At 41.5% G+C, this 21753-nt stretch overlaps 1 pseudogene; it reads right to left on the bottom strand.

Moving 5' to 3' along the window:
• LOC141640245 (uncharacterized) overlaps window positions 1-21486 on the bottom strand; it is a 199841-nt pseudogene extending 178355 nt beyond the window's left edge.
• Window positions 21487-21753: the final 267 nt, after the last annotated feature.

The following is a 21753-nucleotide window of genomic DNA, read 5'->3' as shown; positions in this document are numbered from 1 at the left end:
TTTGATCAAGATAATTATCATGTTTGAGAGAAGTGAGGGAGGGACTAATGATTTCAATTGATGTGTAGTGCTTTAGCTTAGTGTGGGGATTGCAATTGCCTAGGCTATTCATGCCTTAGTAGTGCCCCCACAATGAAGAACACGAGATTTTGAAGGATGGAAAAATGAATAGGGATATGCAAAGTACACGGATGGAACTGAATCCGGGTAAAAGAGGTAGAATCCGAGCGGGTTCAAGAGAATCCGCTCGTCTTCAGGCAATCCGGGCATATTGGGCAGAAGACGCCTGTCCTTCTGAGCTGAATTTTTGAAATTTTTAGACTGTTAGCAAATCCGGGCGTCCTTCAAGAGAATCCGCCCGTCTTCAAAAAGACGCCCGTCCTGAAAGGAAAGACGCCCGTCTTTTTGGCTGAGAAAAACAAGAAAAATCCCTGGAAAGGAATCCGCCCGTCTTCACTAAAAGACGCCCATCCCGCATTTACAAATCCGAGCGTCTTCGCTAAAAGACGCCCGTCTTTAGGCGAGAATTTCTCAACCAAGAACAGGCAGAATCCGACCGTCCCGAAGGAAAGCCGCCCATCTTCCCCCTGCATTTCAAATATTTCGGGTTTATTATAAACCCCCTCCCACATTCATTTCTTCATTTCTTCATTCAAAACACTACCCATAAACCCCATAACTCCAAAACCCTCATCCTCTCTATCACAAAAACAAGATTCCTCAACAACATTCACCAAAATCAAATCAAAACATCCTTTTAACAACAAATCAATCACTCTTCTTTCAACAAAAATCAAAACCAAGCACAAAATCTTCAACCTTTGAGTCGATTTTTGAATTCATAAAGGCAAAGCCTTTCATCTTTAAATCGATTTGGGTACACTTAGAAATTGAAGATTTTCACTCTTCTCTTGGTTTAATCATCAATGGCAAGGACAAAGGGAGCAATAAAAGCAACAAAGGCAAAGGCACCAAAGGCAAAGGCACTCTCATCAAGACAAAAGAGTCTTCAAGCAAAGAAAGCATTGGCTATGGTGGTAGCTAGCCCAAACTTGGAAGTGCAACAACAACAACCTCCCATGGAAGCAACAACATCTACTACTCCGGAAATTGATCAACTTTCGAACTATCCGGAGGTAATTTTCATTTCCAAAACCCATAGGGACACTTTTGCCAAGTATGCTAGAAAATCATTTATATCCACCAAGTTTATTTGTGAAGATGCCTTAGATAATTTGGGTGTCCTTTAGCAAACTAGAGCCTTCTTTAAAGCCATGGGGTTGGAAAAATTGTTTGAATCAAAAGAATTGACATACCCCTCCCTTACCTTAGAATTTTTGAGTTCTTTAAAAGTTAACAAGGTTGAGACTATGGAAAGCATCGAGTTTCGCCTAGCTAATGTGAGTAGGCGCATCTCCTTTGAGGAAATGGGTAAAGCTTTGGGTCTTAGTGATTCACCGAGTTATTTCAAGAATGTTGGCAAATATGACCCCGCTCCTCTTTGGGAGGCGATTTCCGGAAGGAAATTTGAGAACTTTCATGCTAGTCGCGCTCTATTAGTCCACCATCCGGGCATTAGAGTGTGGCACAAGGTCATAAGGAACACCATCATTGCAAGAAAAGACACCAACCATTTCACCAAACTCGATTTTGTTCTTCTTGAGTCGGCCTTGAACATTGGAAGGGAATTCACCAAGCCTTTCAACTCTCTAAGGCTTTTGGTGGATAGATGGCTAAACATTGATTGTGGGAAGCAAGGCACTACCGTTATTGTGAATTGAGGTCTAGTCACTATTTTAGCTAAATACTTTGATCCGAACTTCAACAAGGATAGCAAGTATATGGCGAAAAAGGGTGGTCATCTCATTGATATTGATACTATGATAAACAAATACAAGTGGGTCTCTCATAACCCTCTTGACACCAAGTATGGATGGCTCACAAGTGAGGCTAGCTATTTTACTTTGCCTTCAAAGATTTGTCGTTTAAGTGTCCACCGGACCAACTATCTCCTTCCCCTTTCAAAAGAGGCCGAATATATGATTCGACAACAAAAGGGTGAAATTGAAATGCCCTCCTCTTCCATTGTCACACCACCCTATCCTTTCAAGTACCAAGAGTTCAAACCCGAAGGTGTTGAAGCAAACAAGGATTATGTGACTCTTCTTATGCAAGAGATGCACAAGCAAGCCTTCAAGGACCGGGAAGATGCTTACTTAGCCCAATATCCACTCCTCCTTCACTTAGCTAGGCAAGGACTACTTTATCCTTCATGTCCTTTGCCTAGTTGGGCGGATAGGGAAGTCTTCTTTCCGAGTGCATCTAGGGGTGAGCTTCCGGATGACAATGAGGTTGTCGGTGATGAAGATGTTGATGATAACATTGATGAAGAGGCTAGTGAAGAAGGAGAAGAGGATGATGAGCAAAATGAACAAGAAAGTGAAGAGGGAAGTGGTGATGAGTCCACTTCTAGTGAGGAAGATGATGATAGTGATGATATGATGGAAGATTAGCAAGCTTTGGAGGCTCCTACCCTCTCGAGGTTTGTTCTACTTCTTTCTTTGTTTTAATTATTTTTCTTGATCATTGTTGAAGTAGTCCTAGCACCATAGAGGACTAACACCTCGGCCCCATTGAGGTGTTCTCATTTTATTGTTCCCACCTTTTGAAAATCCAAAATGACAAATTAGTTTCATGCATTGCATCGTGTGTGCATGAACTACACCCAACCTAAGGACATTAGAAATAATGTCTAACTCGGTTTGGGGAAGTACATGCATACACAACGGGAGGTAATCTAAATTATCCTCTCCGTCATAAACAAAAAACCATGCATCATGTAGTGTAGATTAGTGTAGCTTGCATTTAGTGTAGAAATCATGCATCATGTTTGCATAATTTCCCATCATTTTGGCCATTGAGGACAATGCCCATATTAGTGTGGGGATGGGGAATTCTAACTTAACTTTTATTCAAAAAAATCCAAAAAAATTGAAAAATTTCGAAAAACCATAAAAATTTGAAAATTGAAAAACCAAAAACAAGTTCATTTCCTTTGTAGTGTAGTCTTGTATATATTGTTGTATATATTGTGCTTGTTATATCCTTGTTCACATTGATCGACTACGCCACATCCAAGACATGAGGATATTGAAGACCGCATGGTATGATCTTTCCAAACTCCTTTTTCCTCTTTATGTTAATGACTATGTGGCTTTATTTTGATTGATGCGGTATAACAATGTGAACTTAGGACTTGCATTTAGTTTATATGTCATATTAGTTGGTAGAATAACTTGCATTAGGATGTATATAATAGTTGCATCATGGCATATAGTTGCATTTTGATAAAATGTTTTGAAAAGTGCTTAATTGGGAACTTTGACAAGAGCAACTAAGCCATTATAAATACTTTTTCAACTTAGAACTTCGCCTACTAGAATGGATGTAAAACACCCTAGATTATGTCATACTAGTGTCTTTCGACCCATGACCCAAAGCCTAGTCAAGGGTTTGCATGTGAGTCACCTATCCAACCCCGTGATGCGATGTGGACTTGGTTAACTTGTCTAGGTGACCTTGATTGACCTTGTGGTATGGCAACCCAAAAATACTTTCTATCAATAAGTTTGAAGTGCTCATTTCAAAGATTTTGTTATGTGGAAACGTTTTATTGCCAAGGAAACCTCAAATGTTTTGAAATGTTGAAATGTTGAGAATTTTAGTCGTTTTGATGGAGGCGTACCACTTCGACGTGCTTTGGAAAGGGATCCATTGAATTGGGCCCCCACACGGTTGTGAATTCAACCGCCCAAAGACAGAGTGACTATCACCCCGAAAAGCTATTGTCTAGAGGTTAACCGGTTGCCTAATAAGCGATTGGCGAAAGCAAAGGACATTAGCACGGAAGGGACAAACCCCATCTCTAATCTTTGAAATGTGAAAGTTGAATGAGGTCAATTTTTGAATGCTAGTCATATCCACCCTTGTTTACAACGATTTGAGCATTTCATTCACAAAAAGCCTTTTTGTCAAGCCACTTTGTCGAGCTTGGGACGATCCATGACCTTTACTTTTGTAGAGAACTCGAGACTTGTCATGTCATGTGCTACTAGCATCATGGGGATCATCATTCCACGCCATCCGATCGCTCTTGACGAAAGTATTTGGAAATTGAGGACGAAAGTAGTCTAGTTTAACACCATTTGGAGGTGATTTAGTGTCATCCTCTTAGCCTTAGTGATTTGTTGAACTAGTATTTGTGACGGAATATATGCTCTTAAATTTGTTCCCTTTTAGTTGACTCCGCCACTTGATGAGGAAGTGGCTATTCCTTTTGTAGATGCATCCATTATTTGATTTTGTGTGCTTAATGTTTGGATGTGTCGCCATTTTGGCAAGACCCACCTTGCCTTGCAAGAAGGCATCCTACATCATGGTTGTCTTGTTGTGAGTTGAAGGGGCGGAGTGAGACCCGCTAATTGTCTCATATCGGCTATGTTATTAGGATAGTTTAAATAATGGTCCTAGTCTTTGTCACCTCTTTACTCGGGACGAGCAAAGGTTCGGTTTGGGGATATTTGATGTGACCATAATTAGAGCATATTTAGTCCCCGAATTAGCCTTATTCCCATGCTTTTTAGTGCATATTTGGGTCATTTATTGTCTTTAGTTCTTTATTTTGCATATTCTTTGAGGTTTTGTGTCCTTGGTAGGAAAGGAGTGCAAACCTTGCATTTTCATGGCAAAATGAGACTAAATTGATTGAATTCAATGACCAAGCATCAAGGAGAGACAAGATTAGAAGGCCTTTGTACATATTATAGTAGATGGGCAATGATGAGGAAAGATCCTTGCATCCCCAAGGAAATCCCCAAGGATTTTATGAAGAAAAGGGAAGAAAAGAAGAAGAAACAAGACTGAGCAGCAATCCGTGCGGATTGTCCTGAAGACGCCCGTCCCCAGCACCACAATCCGTGCGTCTTCTCCCAAAGACGCCCGGGCAGCAGCCACCAGAAGACGCCCGTCTTCTCCCAAAGACGCTGATGCCTGTCGTTGTGTGCACCAAAAATAATATTTATAAAACTTATTAAAACTAACAGAAGCTAGTGGTAACAGGGTCGATCCGCAGGGAGGTAGGGAGATTATAGTTGCTTTTATTTCAGTCTAACTGTAACAGTGAGGGGGGTTTTGATATGAATTATAACTAAGTCTAAAAACATAAAATAAATAAACAAGGAATAAAAATAGGAATAATCAAATGATAAAAGGAATGCTAAGACGGTCGGTTCACTATAGCTGCGATGGCACATAATCCTAGGTAACTTCGAAATACGGTCGCGAAGGATGGGGAAAACAAGTCCTCTCGGTCCATGTTAAATAGTAACTACCTCTCGGCCTATGCTACTAATCCCTAAGTCTCATTAATACTAACTCTCGTTCTTGATTAATGATTCCTTATGCAAACTAAATCACGTTATCTCTCGATATTAGCAATTTAGTCGTTTTAATTCGTTAATTATTGTCCATTCCTATCTCTCGATCTACGGGATGGTCAAGTTTAAGCATCTATCAAGTCTCCTCTCGGTCTCATTGAAAGATAAAGCACTTAACGAAACAAACAAAGCAAAACCAGACGCGAAGTTAGTCGATCGACCAGCTACCCCAGTCGATCGACCAACCGGCTCAGTCGACCGACTAGATAAGCCAGTCGATCGACCAAGCCCTAATGCGGGGTCACCTATTCTAATGCCATCTACGCCATAGATCCCCTACATCCTAGCAAGGGGTGTTTAGCTATTCATACTTATGCAAATAATAAGAACTAATTTGATAATAGACATAAAGAATTGCATAATTGAAATAATTGATGAACAAATTCGCATAAAACTATAACTAGGGCTTTGGGATTCTATCTAGCAAGAACTAATACTAATGAAACGAAATAACAATACAGGAATTGAAAGATTAGAATTACCGAAGCAAAGGAACAAGAGGAATCCGAAAGCAAAGTACGAACTTTATTGAGAATTCTAAACTACGAAAATAGCTACTGTATTTTAGGAACTCGATGATAAAACTGAATGAATATTCTGAAAACTAAGGTTATGTTTTTATAGGAATAATCCTGCGTAACCTTCATTCCTAAACCTAATCACAATGGGCTTTGGAATTCTCGATCTTTTAATTTGCGCATCAGCTCGCGTGGTGGTCGATCGACCACTGAGGCCAGTCGATCTACCAAAGGTGCTGTACAGAATTGCATTCTGACGATTCCTGCAGCGCGCACCGATCTTAAAACAGCTTCCATTTCTTCGTTACTTATCGGAATAACGCGATTCTCACGGCGTTGGAAAGCTAAGAGGATAAGCTTTCACCTCCAATTGGAATCACTCGATTATCTGCTCTAGAACTCGAGATATAGCCATCTGAAGCAGGCTGCAATATCGTGAAATGCTTCTTTGCTTGTTAAACTCGTACGCACCCATGCTTTTGCTATCTTTATGCCTTGAAACGCGCACCAAGCTCATTCCTCGAGTCAATACTTCATGTCAAATGCAATGCTAAATACTTAGGGACGGATTCGGCTTGATTTCCGCTGAAATCTTCATATTCCTACAAAATCACAAGAAAAGGAAGAAATACACGAAACAAGGGAAATAGTAGCATAAACTACTCAATTGAGCTCTGAAATGCGTGTAAAATAGGGTTTAAAACATCATATAAAAGACACGCATCAAACTTCCCCAAGCCAAACCCTTGCTTGTCCCCAAGCAAGAACTAGACTCGATCCTAAAACCCTAATGGAACGAGTTCAATCTCAGAGCGAATTGCAAACTGTCAAGCCTAAACCAATTTAATGCAATAACCAACAATCAATTAGCAATGTGAATCATGCAAACGAGTTATGTTGTCGTTAAAAACTGCTGAACCGTCGACCTTGCAAGACCTTTAAAATTGGACTCTCACGGGTCGCTCATATCACTCAATGAATACGGGTGAGTATATGTAAAAGATAGAAAGAAGTAATTTTGTGATGACGCTCACCTAACTACGACCTATAAGAACATGCCTGCAGTCTAATATGAAAATAATCTCTACAACCGTACATATGCATTCCAACCATAAAAGACCATGACACATGCCGAGGTAAATATGGATATGTGAGGTAATGGGTAAGAAGGGGCTAAAATGAATTTGGATATGAGGAGTTAAAGCCAAGCTAGTAACAACTAAACCAAATTATAACAACATCCACTTCCTTACTCAAAATTAAATCGATGAAACGGTGCTAATAGTAAGCACAAATCTCACAATCTCCATAATTAGTCAACTCCCCATAAGATACAAATACAACATGGGAGCAAAAATCGCCATTTAAAAAGACTTTGAATTATGCGATTTCGATTTTTTCTTCTCGGGCTTAAGTCGATCGACCAATGAGTCCAGTCGACCGTCCGGATTTGGCTCTTTTCCGAACATGTTCTCGTTTTTGTTCTTTTTTTTTTCTTTTTCTTTCTTTCATTTTTCAATTCTTTTTCCTCCTTCATTCTTTTTATCCAACATCATCTCAATAAGAGCATATGCAACCAAAAATAATAAGAACATTCCCAAAGACTAATACTACTAGCTTGACAAAGGCGGGCTGAATATAGGATGTAGTAAAAGGGACAAAAGGCTATTTTTGGCTTTGTGAAGCTTATGGGCAAAATGAATAAAGGGGTGACCTCTTCCACATGTGTCAACTAACCACGAACCCGAATGCATATAGGTATTAAGCAGATTAAGTTCCTATTTATGCAAATTTGGGTAACATGTCTCATAAGGAGTAACTACTCACAATCCTAAATAAACTGGTCATGAATGACACCAGTTATAAGCTCTAAACCTCAGAATATAAGTAGTTTGCCAAAATTTAAGTCAAGTCTCAAGTCCAGCAAGTAAATTAACGAAAACTCGTAGACTATGCATATATGATTCTACTAATAACATGTCAATTAGCAAGGCATAGGCATAAAACAGCTGAAAATGCAATGTCATCATTAAAATACTACCGTTCCGACTCGACCTAAATGCTAAAATAAACGTGCAATTTTTTGAAATTTTTGAAATTTTTTCAATTTTCAATTTTGATTTTGTATGTATAAATGTGAAATGAACAACAATGCAAGACAAAATGTAAACGTGAATGCAAGCAAATGAAATGCGACGCAAAACCCTTCCCCAAACCAGATCGCACAATGTCCCCATTGTGCAAAATCATGTAATGAAATAAAAAGAGAAACGGGAATTTGCGTTAAATTAAACAAACGAGACATGAAGTGGAAATCGGGAACTCACAAGACTTTAAGCGCAGTGAAAATGAAACCTCCCCAAACCAGCGTGAGCTAGGAGGTTTCAGTAGCCAGCAGTGCTACCAAAAAGTACCTGAAAAGACAAACAAGTACCGCGCGTAAAACCGAGAAAACGATTTTGAAGCGACAATTATGTGCAAGAATAAGAAAAACAGAAGAAATCAGAAATTAAGCGGAGAATAAAGTGAAGGGAATACTCCCTTGACTCCGCAAATCGACCAAACACAGCAGGGGAATGATCGAAAACAGGTACAGCAGCTCTGGGCGGTCGATCGACCACATCACCCACCGATCGACCAAGGTGAACAGAACGAAGCTCCTGGATTTCGCAGCTCGCGATCGACCATACGACCGGTCGATCGATCGAGAAACTCTTGTAACTTTCTGATTTCTTCGAATTAGCTCAATAACTTGAGCTAATATGGTCCATATACCTGCAAAAGCACATAATAACGCGCCCAAAAATTTGAGCAAAACCCAAAGTAGCAGTCTAAAGTTTATAAAAAACCTAAGCAAACCAAACTAAGCGAAGTTTCGCGCACACGAAAAACGATAAAAAGTCTAAAAGCAATAAATTGTCTTAAAAAAGGTCTAAGAAACGAATCAACGGAAACTGCGGAAAATCTCCGACCAAGGCTTCTGTCTACATGAAGTAGCTTCCGCAGTGCTCATCTCAGAAGCTGGACTCCACTCTACTCCGACTTGGATGCTCAACGGATCATCTCTAGCATCTTCCCAAGCATGGCCATCATCCTCTAGCTCCTCACACTCGAGATCCGACTCCGAAATTTTGACTGGCTCCTTCTTCTTGGGCTCCTCATCTGGTTCCTCATCAGTGCCATAGCTAAGACATCCTAGACCGCCTCGCTGAACAATTGGGTCCTTCACAGCTGGAGCAATGAGCGGCTCTTCCTTCCCCAAACCGGTTCCTGCAACATTCAAAACAAGAGAATTGTCCTCCATATTGCTCCCAATCTGGGGCGGAGGTGTCATAACAGGAATAGGCACAGGGGCAGGCACATCAGAAAGCACAAAATAAGATTTCTTTTCAGAAATCATATTACAGGTCATGGGCCACATGGGGTCTTTCTTCCTAGGGGACTGGGCAAACATAATAGAGTGCTTCCCTACCTTAAATCTCAAAGTTCTTTCTCCTACATCAATTATTGCACCAGCAGTGTGCAAAAACGGTCTTCCCAAAATAATTGGGGTGTTGACATCTTCAGGAATATCCAAAACAACAAAGTCAACAGGAAAAAAGAACTTTTCAATTTGAACAGGCACATTCTCTAAGACCCCTCTTTGGCTGATCGCAGAACGGTCGGCATTTGCACGCGATCATGTCGGGGCAAATCTAGTCAATCCCAACTTCTTAGCTAGACTCAAAGGCATAACACTGACACTAGCCCCTAAATCACATAATGCCTTCTCGATTGAGATGGTACCAATATTACGGGGACGGAGAAACTACTACAGGTCGGACGGTTTATGAGTAGCGAAAGTGTGAGTTAAGTATGAACTAGACTCTTCAGTTAAATGCACTGACTCCACAACATTCAAAGACCTCTTCTTAGCTAGCAATTGCTTCATAAACTTCATATATGCAGGTATTTGATTAACTAGCTCTAAGAAAGGAATTTGAACGTTAAGACTACGCACGACATCTTTAAATTTATCGAATGTTACCTCATCTTTGGTCGGCACTAGTCTTTCTCGGATAAGGGGTCATCGAAGTAGCTTTGCCCTCTCTTCTAGGTCTCTCACACCGCATCGAAACTTAGGCTGAAAATCCACTACTTTGTCTTTGTTGTGACTTGACCCTTCTTCAGACCGTCTCAGATATGAACCATTAATCGACATCGGGTCATACTTCGGAGCCGGGACTAACCCATCAGCACTCGGGTCTTGCCTCAATATTGTCGGAGTTGTCATACCCCGAAACAAGTGATCCATCAAATTATTGGGCATTGGAGGACGAAAGGACTCACCTACAGCAGTGTCGTCAGTCGATCGACCATGCATGTCAGTCGATCGACTGACTTCTACAGGAACAGTAGCTGCTGTATGTCGCGGACTGGTCGATCGACCGGGTGAAGTGGTCGATCAACCGGAATCGCTGTTGTCCGTCTTCTTCTCGCTCTTTTTCTTCTTTCCTTTTCCAACAGCTTTCTTAGGTCCATCAAGAGCGGACCCGCTCCTCAGCGTCATTGCATGTACGGTCTCAATACGCTGATTCAGAGAGTGAAATTGCCTCGGTATCTCAGCTGCATTCTTGTCTAATGTAGCAATTTGAGATATCAGCTTCGTGATTAAGGCCTGGTTTGCCTCATTACTCTTCTGTACCTCCACCATAAGCAACAGACTAGACTCGTCAACTCGCAACTTCGTTTTCAACTCTTCTTGACGGAGTGGATGGTGGTGGGGCTTCATAAGGAGGCTCATATGGTTGCTGCGGTGAAGTAGGAGCGTAATTATACGAATTGTCGAGCTGAAGTTGATGGAAAGCAAACATCTTCTCCTTAGGGTGCCTGCATGCCTCGGATGTGTGTCCAACTCCGCCGCATCTCTCACAAAACAGCACCTGCTGCTCCTGAGAATGGAACATGAGTGGACCCTCCTGAAGTACTGCAAATAAACAACACTAAAGAAGATGATAAGAACTGCCTCAAGGTACTCAGTATTCTCTTGAGGCGAAAAACAGACTAAAATCAAAAACAACTAAAACTAGCGCTGCCTCCCCGGCAACGGCGCCAAAATTTGATGCCTGTCGTTGTGTGCACCAAAAATAATATTTATAAAACCTATTAAAACTAACAGAAGCTAGTGGTAACAGGGTCGATCCGCAGGGAGGTAGGGAGATTATAGTTGCTTTTATTTCGATCTAATCAGAATAAAGAGGGAGGTTTTGATATGAATTATAACTAAGTCTAAAAACATAAAATAAATAAACAAGGAATAAAAATAGGAATAAGCAAATGATAAAAGGAATGCTAAGACGGTCGGTTCACTATAGTTGCGATGGCACATAATCCTAGGTAACTTCGAAATACGGTCGCGAAGGATGGGGAAAACAAGTCCTCTCGGTCCATGTTAAATAGTAACTACCTCTCGGCCTATGCTACTAATCCCTAAGTCTCATTAATACTAACTCTCGTTCTTGATTAATGATTCCTTATGCAAACTAAATCACGTTATCTCTCGATCTTAGCAATTTAGTCGTTTTAATTCGTTAATTATTGTCCATTCCTATCTCTCGATCTACGGGATGGTCAAGTTTAAGCATCTATCAAGTCTCCTCTCGGTCTCATTGAAAGATAAAGCACTTAACGAAACAAACAAAGCAAAACAAGACGCTGAGTTAGTCGATCGACCAGCTACCCCGATCGATCGACCAAACAAGCTCGATCGACCAGATAAACCAGTCAATCGACCAAGCCCTAATGCGGGGTCACCTATTCTAATGCCATCTACGCCATAGATCCCCTACATCCTAGCAAGGGGTGTTTAGCTATTCATACTTATGCAAATAATAAGAACTAATTTGATAATAGACATAAAGAATTGCATAATTGAAATAATTGATGAACAAATTCGCATAAAACTATAACTAGGGCTTTGGGATTCTATCTAGCAAGAACTAATACTAATGAAACGAAATAACAATACAGGAATTGAAAGATTAGAATTACCGAAGCAAACGAACAAGAGGAATCCGAAAGCAAAGTACGAACTTTATTGAGAATTCTAAACTACGAAAATAGCTACTGTATTTTTGGAACTCGATGATAAAACTGAATGAATATTCTGAAAACTAAGGTTATGTTTTTATAGGAATAATCCTGCGTAACCTTCATTCCTAAACCTAATCACAATGGGCTTTGGAATTCTCGATCTTTTAATTTGCGCATCAGCTCGCGTGGTGGTCGATCGACCACTGAGGCCAGTCGATCGACCAAAGGTGCTGTACAGAATTGCATTCGGACGATTCCTGCAGCGCGCACCGATCTTAAAACAGCTGCCATTTCTTCGTTACTTATCGAAATAAAGCGATTCTCACGGCGTTGGAAAGCTAAGAGGATAAGATTTCACCTCCAATTGGAATCACTCGATTATCTACTCTAGAACCCGAGATATAGCCATCTGAAGCAGGCTGCAATATCGTGAAATGCTTCTTTGCTTGTTAAACTCGTACGCACCCATGCTTTTGCTATCTTTAGGCCTTGAAACGCGCACCAAGCTCATTCCTCGAGTCAATACTTCATGTCAAATGCAATGCTAAATACTTAGGGACGGATTCGGCTTATTTTCCGCTGAAATCTTCATATTCCTACAAAATCACAAGAAAAGGAAGAAATACACGAAACAAGGGAAATAGTAGCATAAACTACTCAATTGAGCTCTGAAATGCGTGTAAAATAGGGTGTAAAACATCATATAAAAGACACGCATCAAACGCCCAGGCAGAGACCCTCGAATCCGGCCGTCCCGTGCCTAAGACGCACGGATTCCAAGACAGCACAACTTCGTTTCTTCAAGCTTCAAGAAAGATGCCCATCCTTCTAAAAATACCGGCGTTTCCTTAAGTAGGGACTTAATCATCATTTAAGCCCTTAGTTAACCCTAATACATCCTCCTAATTTCCACTATAAATACCCCATTAGTCTAATTGGAAGAACATGTTCTTCTTAGCAATCTTTAGTGTAAATAATATCAATCAAATCTCTCTTTAGTTATGTAATCAACAATTAATCAAGTTTTAATACAAGTTTTATTTCCTTAATCTCTCTTTTATTCATCCTTTATTTTGGGTAATTGAAGATTACTTGGGTTATTATTGGGAGATTGACAACCTCTCAATCAAGCATCAAGTACTTCTTTTATTCTTGCTTTATTATTGGAATCATTAGTAGGTATAATTCTCTTAATCCCTTTTTAATTATTGTTAATTACTTTCATTTATTCATCATGTTTCACTTTGTTAGTATGATTGAGAACCTTGCTAGCATGTTCAACATGATAATGAGTGAGTAGTCACCTAGCTAGTGTTAATGGGTAATTAGGGGAAACCAACATGGGGAATGATTCATGCTTAAATTAATATGCTTTCATGGTTTATTTGCTTGCTTGTTTTGATCTCAACTCATGCACATGTTATGTTTGATGAAATGCGAGCCTATGAATCCTTGCATTTTTTACCCATCACCTATCTTTTCAATGAGACTTGTAAGACATAAACCAACTCGAGTCTCATTAGACCATGCATGTTGTTGAGTAGGGAAGATTAAGTCGACTTGTAGGTATTGTACAATCTAATCGATTTAGCTCCGGGACCCAAACTTTCCTAGGATTGTAAGATATAACCCAACTCAATCCATCACAACAATAATTGCTTGCTTATAATTTGAGAACATGTTTGTATGATCAATTCCCATGATTCCCCTATGACCCCATGACACCCTAGTGCTTTTTATCAATTGTTTACAACCCTTTTAATTCATCTTGCTTGTTTATTTTCATTGCTATTTAGTTTAGTGACCTTCTACATCAACCCCAATTGTGACACCCCTAAGACACCACTAGTTGCAATAGAAATCTCATCTCAATTCCCGTCCCTTGGGATCCGACCTTTACTTGCCACTTTACTAATTGTAGAGTTGTTTGTGAAGTTATAAATTGTGTTTTGGTCTAGGTGCTCCTAACGACAAGTTACCGAAAAGATTGTCTCCGACCAATGACCAACTCCAAGAAGGGGATGCATTTGAGCAAGTCTCAGTCACCCACGACACCTGAAGGGATTGAGCGCATGAGTCGTGTTCCTTATGCATCAGCCATAGGATCAATCATGTATGCCATGATATGCACACGTCCAGACGTGGCATATGCATTGAGTATGATGAGTCGGTACCAAAAGAATCCAGGTGAAACACACTGGATAGCTGTTAAAAACATCCTTAAGTACCTACGGAGGACTAAGGATTGGGTATTGACTTATGGAGGATATACTAAGCTATGCGCAATCGGTTACGCAGATGCTAGCTTCCAAACGGATCGAGATGATTCGAAATCTCAGTCCGGGTTCGACTTTACTCTTAGTGGTACTGCGGTCAGCTGGAAAAGTTCCAAACAGGAAGTTGTAGCAGATTCTACTACTGAATCCGAGTACTATGCCGCTTCGGAAGCAGCAAAGGAAGCTATATGGATGCGTCAATTCTTACAAGGACTTACCATAGTTCCTAGTTCGAATGACCCGATCACCATCTATTGTGACAATAGAGGTGCCATCTTCCAGGCTAAGGAGCCTAAGTCTAGCAACAAGTATAGAGATGTATATCGGAAGGCTCACCTGATCCGTGATTACGTGGAGCAAGAGGAGATAGTGATTGACAAGATAGCTTCGGATGACAAAATCGCGGATCCTCTCACTAAACCTTTGTCATATGATAAGCATGAAGGGCACGTTATTTCCATGGGAATTAAACGTGTTCCTGAGTTGTAGTAGTTGATTATGGATTCGATACATTATCTTTTTCATATACTATTTATAACTTCATCGTTTTATTTCATATTTTATTTTTCATGTGGATTGTACGACAACATTGAACGCCACAAAGTGAACTGAATTACATTATATTTGTTTTGGTCCATAATCGCCTACATGAGCTGATAACTCTGGCTATTATTTTGTGAAGTTGATTGATGGTGGGTTCAACGAGCCATAAGTCAAACAGTTGGCTGATCGATCACAGATGCGAGTTATAACGATACCTCGTAGGACAAAAATTGTGACAACGTAATGGAGTCCAAAATGTTTAAAAACATTCGGTGCCAGGTCGTGGATTGGACGTCCATTGTGTTCCTAGAGTCGATTCTTTTGACTATCGACTGTCTCTTGAGATTAAGGCAGTTTTTGGGTGACTTTGGTTTCTTTCTCATGGTCTCCAGTAACAGGAGGCTAAGCGATTGTCACCGGGTCATTTCATCTTTGTGCTTATATCTGCAGGATTCGAGTTGAAGAAAATATCCAACCTTTATCAGGTTTAGTTATTTCTCAGGGCCACTCGAGGAGTTGTAACTGAAATGCATGGCCATGCTCGAATGATGATTCGTTTATCAGTTAAGTTAAGTTACTCTCTAGTCGGGGAAACCACTCTTGATATTGATCACTTGTAAAATACGACCTTTGTGAATACGAATTTTGCAAATTGTTTTACATTGAGTGGGAGAAATTTTAGGATATGAGAATCGGTTATCGCACATACACTTGTGAGGACAAGTGGGAGATTGTTGGAGCTTGTGTCCTCCACAATTAGTGTGATAACATTTATAAATCTCTTATAGGTTCACAAGGGTATCCTTATACTTAGTATTTTATCAGTTGATTAACGATTACTTAATAACGGTTGGCTTGCTAGAAAGTTTGACGTTATTATCATACTGATGGCGGTGATCAACTGGTCCCTAAAAGTCACACCTAAAGGATGTGTATGAGAGATGTGATTGTATGAAGATATAATCACATTGATGCCTTATATGACTAAAAGGTTAGTTCATGTATTTGACTAAACAGTTAGTCAATGTGATGATGAGACGGTTATTTAATACAATTAAATAATATTAGCTGAGATGAATTAACTGTCAATTCGTAAATTGAATATAATATGTTATATTTAATTAATGTATATAATGTTAGCTTAAACGAATTAAGATGTTAATTCGTAATTAAACATAACCAGTTATATTTAATAAGCAAATTATAAATATGAAATATTTATAATTAATGTATATATTATACGATATTGTCATAATAAATGTTGACAGACCGGTATTGATAAATCGACTGCAAACTGTTATGAGTGGACTTATTAATACATGTCGATATTTTTGACAATTGGTAATTATATACACATTTTATACATAATGATAACTACCAAAAATAAGGAGATTTTTTTTCTCTCCCCATTTTGGAAGTACACGGTTTAGAAAAAAAAAAGAAAAAAAAATATCTTCCTATTTCTCTCCTTTTCGGTTATATTAGGAGAGATAGGAGGATCATTTTATTCATTCATTTTCCTAACAACTCTCATCAAAACAAAAACCCTAAAAATCGATTAGAAATTAGGGTTCCTCTTCAAGCAAAAAGGGGATCTCATTCTAGCAAATTGAGGGGCATTTCTCATAGCATCTTGGGTGCAACAATTAGGAGAATATCAATTCGATATTTGTTCTTAGGCCATATTTGCTAGGACCAAAGGTTGATTCTTAATCTCTACTATTTTGTTTATGCAATTTCATTTATGACTAGCAATTTCATTATTATAATTTCGTTATAATCCTAATAATTAAAAGGGAAGTATACCGATATTTCCTACAGATAATCACAATTCACGCTTCCCCGATCAAGGATATCATGAAAAAGGGAATAGCCTCCCAAGTCATTGAGGAAGACGATAGCGAAATGTGGGGATTCCAAGCTCTGAATGCCTTAACCGATGAGTCATCACCCTTTGATTGTGACATGTTCTCCAACCTCACAGTCAACCGCATTTTGATGCGCCAGGGTTATTTCCCAGGTCTACCTCTCAATCCGCTGAAGAGCACCTTGCCTCCCTTGAAACAGGCTAAGGTCCCCAACATCCCCTTCGTGCTAGGCTATGAGCCTACCGATGAAGACATCCAGGAGATGAACCTCCTAATACGGAAGCGCAAAAAGCACGGAGTCATCCTCTGTCCATACCATTTGACTCTCAATGGATACTTCATCCCTAAGGGAGAATCTGAGCTTTACATCGGCTTTCCTGAGCCAATCTATGACTCCGTAGCCAAGGCCAAACACCCGGGTGTTGAAGTCTTCAAAGACTGCTACTTCATCCCCGATAACACCAAAGCTGCATCGACCAAATATGAGTCGACCCCACTACCTCTTTGGGACCCGCGCTTCTCCTCTTTGGTGGCCTCATTACATCCGGGCTAGCTTCATCAACAAAGTCGTCAAATAAGGCTTGGTTGGCCTTGCCAACCTCTCTATACTTCAAGTCGACGACCTCGTCCTTACGAGATGGGGACCTCTCCTCCAAGGTTTGAGCTCTTGACCACTTGACATAAGCGGGAGTCGCCCATGTCGTGGCAACGGGGTTTGGTACCTCCCAAATCGGCTGAGCGGACCACCACCTTTCGAAGACCTCCACGAGCTCGGAGTTCCGGAAAACATTCTCTTGGACGAGAGTATCTTGAGCGGGCATATTTTGTTGACTCCCCATTTGCCTCATAAGCCTTTCGGGATAGATGAAGGAAGCAACCTTCAAACCCACCACTATTAAAGAACAAGAAATAGCGGCCGAATCAGGCAACCCCGTGAAAGACCTCAAGTGCCACCATGGCACCATCCAACAGATATGAGGACCACCCTCCTCCACCAATCTCGAGGTCCAATAGGCCTCGGTGGATGCAAAACTATCCGAGAACAACTTCTTCCTCATAGTAAGGTGACGGAAGGAGTAAGAAGAAGAATCGACCGGAGGCTCTACATACCTTAGCCTCTCCAATAGCCATACTTGGAGGATCCTTGGAGATCCAAACGAAGGAGCTTCTCCACAAGAGCCCTTCTTGTCCAAAGCTTGGATAATCTCGCCAAGCACCAACTATGATAGATCCCTACCATGCTCCATTTGCTCAACTATGTGCACAAGGGTCATGCTACCATAACACTTTGACCCCTCCTTCTTCAAGGCATCGACGAAGAGGTATGCATGCACTAGGCAAAAGGCAAGAGCCCTTCTCCTAGCCACCTCCGAAATATTAGCATCCAACCGGTTTTAGAAAATGTTGATAAGAGCCAACATATCCACACCATGGGGAGCAAGGAGAAAGTTGACTTAACTTGTTGACAAGCCCAACATTGAAAGAAACTTCTCTTTGTAACACAACCGAGTTAGGGGAAACACCGGAGTACAACCCGGCCATCCACCAATGGCGCCCACTTCTTCGGCAAGAGGACAAATTTCACCCTTCGGGAATACGAAAACATGATGTTTCGAATCCCAAACCGAGAGCATGCTTCAAGGAACGAGGATTGTACCTTGAATTGACGAGGCACCAACAATTGACCATCTCCCATTACAACGAGTTGATATTTCTCGGGAGGCGACAAATCCCGAGACCAATGTCGCAACCCATTTTCGAAAGCATCCATGAATTATTTTGTGGAAGAAGAAGAAAGGTTTTCGTAGAGATGTTTTCGTGTTTCGGATGATGAAACAATGAAGCGCAAACGTCCCTATTTATACAAAACAATCAGCGTTTTTTTTCCGAAAAATGGGGAAGCTCCTTTCCATCGCCCTTGGCCTCGCGCCTCTGTGGGCTGGTCCTCAAGTTCCGCACCTTGATTTGTCCCTGTCAAGTTGTGTTTCATTCTGACACCTAGATTCTCTCGCCATATGGCTCGCACCTTGATTCCTTGTTTTCGCATTTTACGAAATCCGGCACGGTTTCCATGACGCAGCATTAAACATACGGGTCTTTTCTCTTCTTTTTTTAGGGGGGAAGGGCTAGTCACCCCAATCCGCGATGGATCGTTTATATGTCAGTCAAAATTTTATATGTCAGTCGAAAATTCCGAAATTTTTTTCGCTTTTTCGCATTTCCCGCAAAAATCGAAAATTGATAACACGACATCAATTTTCTTCAAAAATTCAAGCTCTTAAAGATCTGAGTCTTGATCTCACATAAATCAAATTAAGTCACTCGCATAAATCCCTTTTGAAATTTATCCGTGACGGTTTAAGTTTTAGTTCCTATTTCGAGTTACAAATTAATTTCAGCAAAGTTCGATGCATTTTAATTCAAACACGAGTTAATTGCTCGAAATTTCAAATCAATTTCTTTTGAAATATCCAAACGTGACGACCTGTCGCGGAATTTTCAAAACATAATTTTCAAATTTTAACTTCGAGTCATCGTGGTTATTTTGTTTTCAAATGCTTTTGCATGTTTACGTTTATGCGTGCGTGCTACCTGTTGCTTGTTTTCTACACTAACGATGCAGGAACAAATACAAAGCAAAAGAGAAGTAGCAGCTGACCGTGCTTCTCTGAAACACAACACAAAAAAAAGCCAAACACAACATATATATATATATACAAACCGCCTCACGCAAAATGTAAATATGTACAAAAAAAAAGCCCAAGACACGGGCAGGTCTCATGAGGAGTCACGGCCAAGGCAGACACCACCTACTGCTCGGGCCCCCTCTCCATAGAACTCTCCAACGTCTCCTACTCCATCGTGACGCGAAGCTCCTCCGTCGTAGCCAACTGAGCCCTAAGAGAGGCAATCTTCGCATCTCGGCTCCGCAACCCGTCCTCACGACGCCTCAGCTCCTGGTCCCGACTGATGATCCCCAGCTCCTGTGCCTGGATCGTCGACCTCGCTGCGTCCAACTTAACACGGACCCGAGCGAGCTCCGCCGGATCCGCAGTACCCTGCAAAACACAATACATGTCATTAAGATCTAAACGTGAAAGACAACACAAAAACACACAAAAACAACCAACAAAAAGTACTTGTGCGAGCCGAGACTCCCTCGCAACCCGGTCACCAGCAAGTGCTCTCCATCGGTTAGCCATCTGCCACAAAGCCTGATGACTAGCGGTCGACACTTACAACCAGAAAAGTCCTTCAATACAACAAAAATGCAAGGCAAAATACAATTGAGGAGGAGTATTCAAATCAGAAACTTACCCTCAAAACCGTCAACCTCCACTCCATGCTAATGTCGGTCACCTCAGCGGCCTCAGGCTCTGGAAATGCAGCTGTAGCTCCTCACCACCCGGCCCCTGAATGATGGGCTGTGTCGGGAAAACTGGGGGTTGGGTCCTTATCAATGCGTCGACACCCTACAATATGGATCCACGTTGAAGGTAACAAACTCTTCTGTCAAAAGGAGGCAATGAAAACAAAGAACAGAGGAAAACATACCTCAATCGGGTACCAGGCAAGCCTCAACAAGCGAAAGGTGTCGTAGTCGGCCTCCCGTAACAACAGATCCTCACCTCCGCGAACTTGAAGGTGCTCCTCAACCTCATCGGGTGTCGACTCCTGGAACAACACCCTAGGCGAATCGGCCGGTACCACAAAGATCTCACTAAAACACTAACGAGCTAGACGCTCGCACAGGCACCAAACTGGCTCGATCGACGTCTCGAGGAACAAACGCTAGGAACTGCGAGGTCGCAGACGCTCCCTGACAGCGGCCAGTACGTCTGTGTAGTGCTCCCAAGGCCATCCGACAAACTGCACTCAAGGCAAAACTAATCAACTAATTGGGCTTTCAAGGCTACCTAGTCACCCTATCTCTATCCGTTTATAGAAAACAAAAGAGATAAGAAGCAACAACTTACGTCACCAACTCGGAGGGCGTTCACCCAATGCCTACAGTCCTCGTAAATTGACTTGGTCGACTTTTTCCGAGCCACCGTCCAAGCCCTCACAGCAGGGTAAGCCGAAAGAACGTCACCAGCCGTCCTCGGGTACAAGGGGACGAAGTAAGCATACAACCAAGCCTGGAAAAAAACACAGAAACCACAAATTAGCCAATTTTTCAAAAATTGCCAAACTTAAAATCAATCCAAAACTCAACCACAAAAAAAATAAAAAAATGCCCGTACCTCCAAGATGAGGCCGGGACCAACCAAAGCGGGAGAATTCCCATCCCCCATCACCTCGGGATGAACTGCAGCATGAAGGTAGTGGGTAAAACTCGCGAAAGCTGGCGTCACCCAGTTAAACTGACCCAAGGCGTCCAGGTCGGCAAGCAAAGGAATTACCTTGGTCGACAAGCGCTCACCCTTGTCACCAAAGTACGTGGTACCCAAGAAGTACCTTAACCACAACCGCACCTCCTGCGCTTCAGCCTCAGCCTCAACCTTCGGACTCGCCAACGGCGCTAGAACAAAAACCGCCACCCTCCCCTGAAGTTTTCCCTCACATAGGAGTTCGCGATCAGGAAAGGAGTGATGTCAGTCGGCGGAAGACACTCTCTTCGGCATCTCGTGAACTTAACAGGAGTCTCGCCACAAGGAAGGCCCGATATCATGGCAAAGTCCTCCAAGGTGACACCAACCTCCCCAAACTCCATGTTAAACGACCATGTTGTGTCCCAGTAACGGTCCAACATAGCACGGATCAGGCAAAGGTTCGACCTAATCGAAGCCCTTCAAATCTCACGCCAAGCAGCCACCAACGACCCCATAGCCGACCTCTCTATCAATGCCCTCGTACCGGCCCGGAGAACATCGTAGAAACTCATACAAGTCGAGAAGCTTGAGAAGGTCCTCATGGTAGCAATTGATACGTGAATTTTACATAGTCCTTTCTGGCCTCTTATGCACGCATTTCTATGTAG

The sequence above is a fragment of the Silene latifolia genome, unplaced genomic scaffold, assembly GCF_048544455.1.
Source record: "Silene latifolia isolate original U9 population unplaced genomic scaffold, ASM4854445v1 scaffold_75, whole genome shotgun sequence".
NCBI lineage: Eukaryota > Viridiplantae > Streptophyta > Magnoliopsida > Caryophyllales > Caryophyllaceae > Silene > Silene latifolia.
This window is presented reverse-complemented; position numbering and strand designations above follow the sequence as displayed.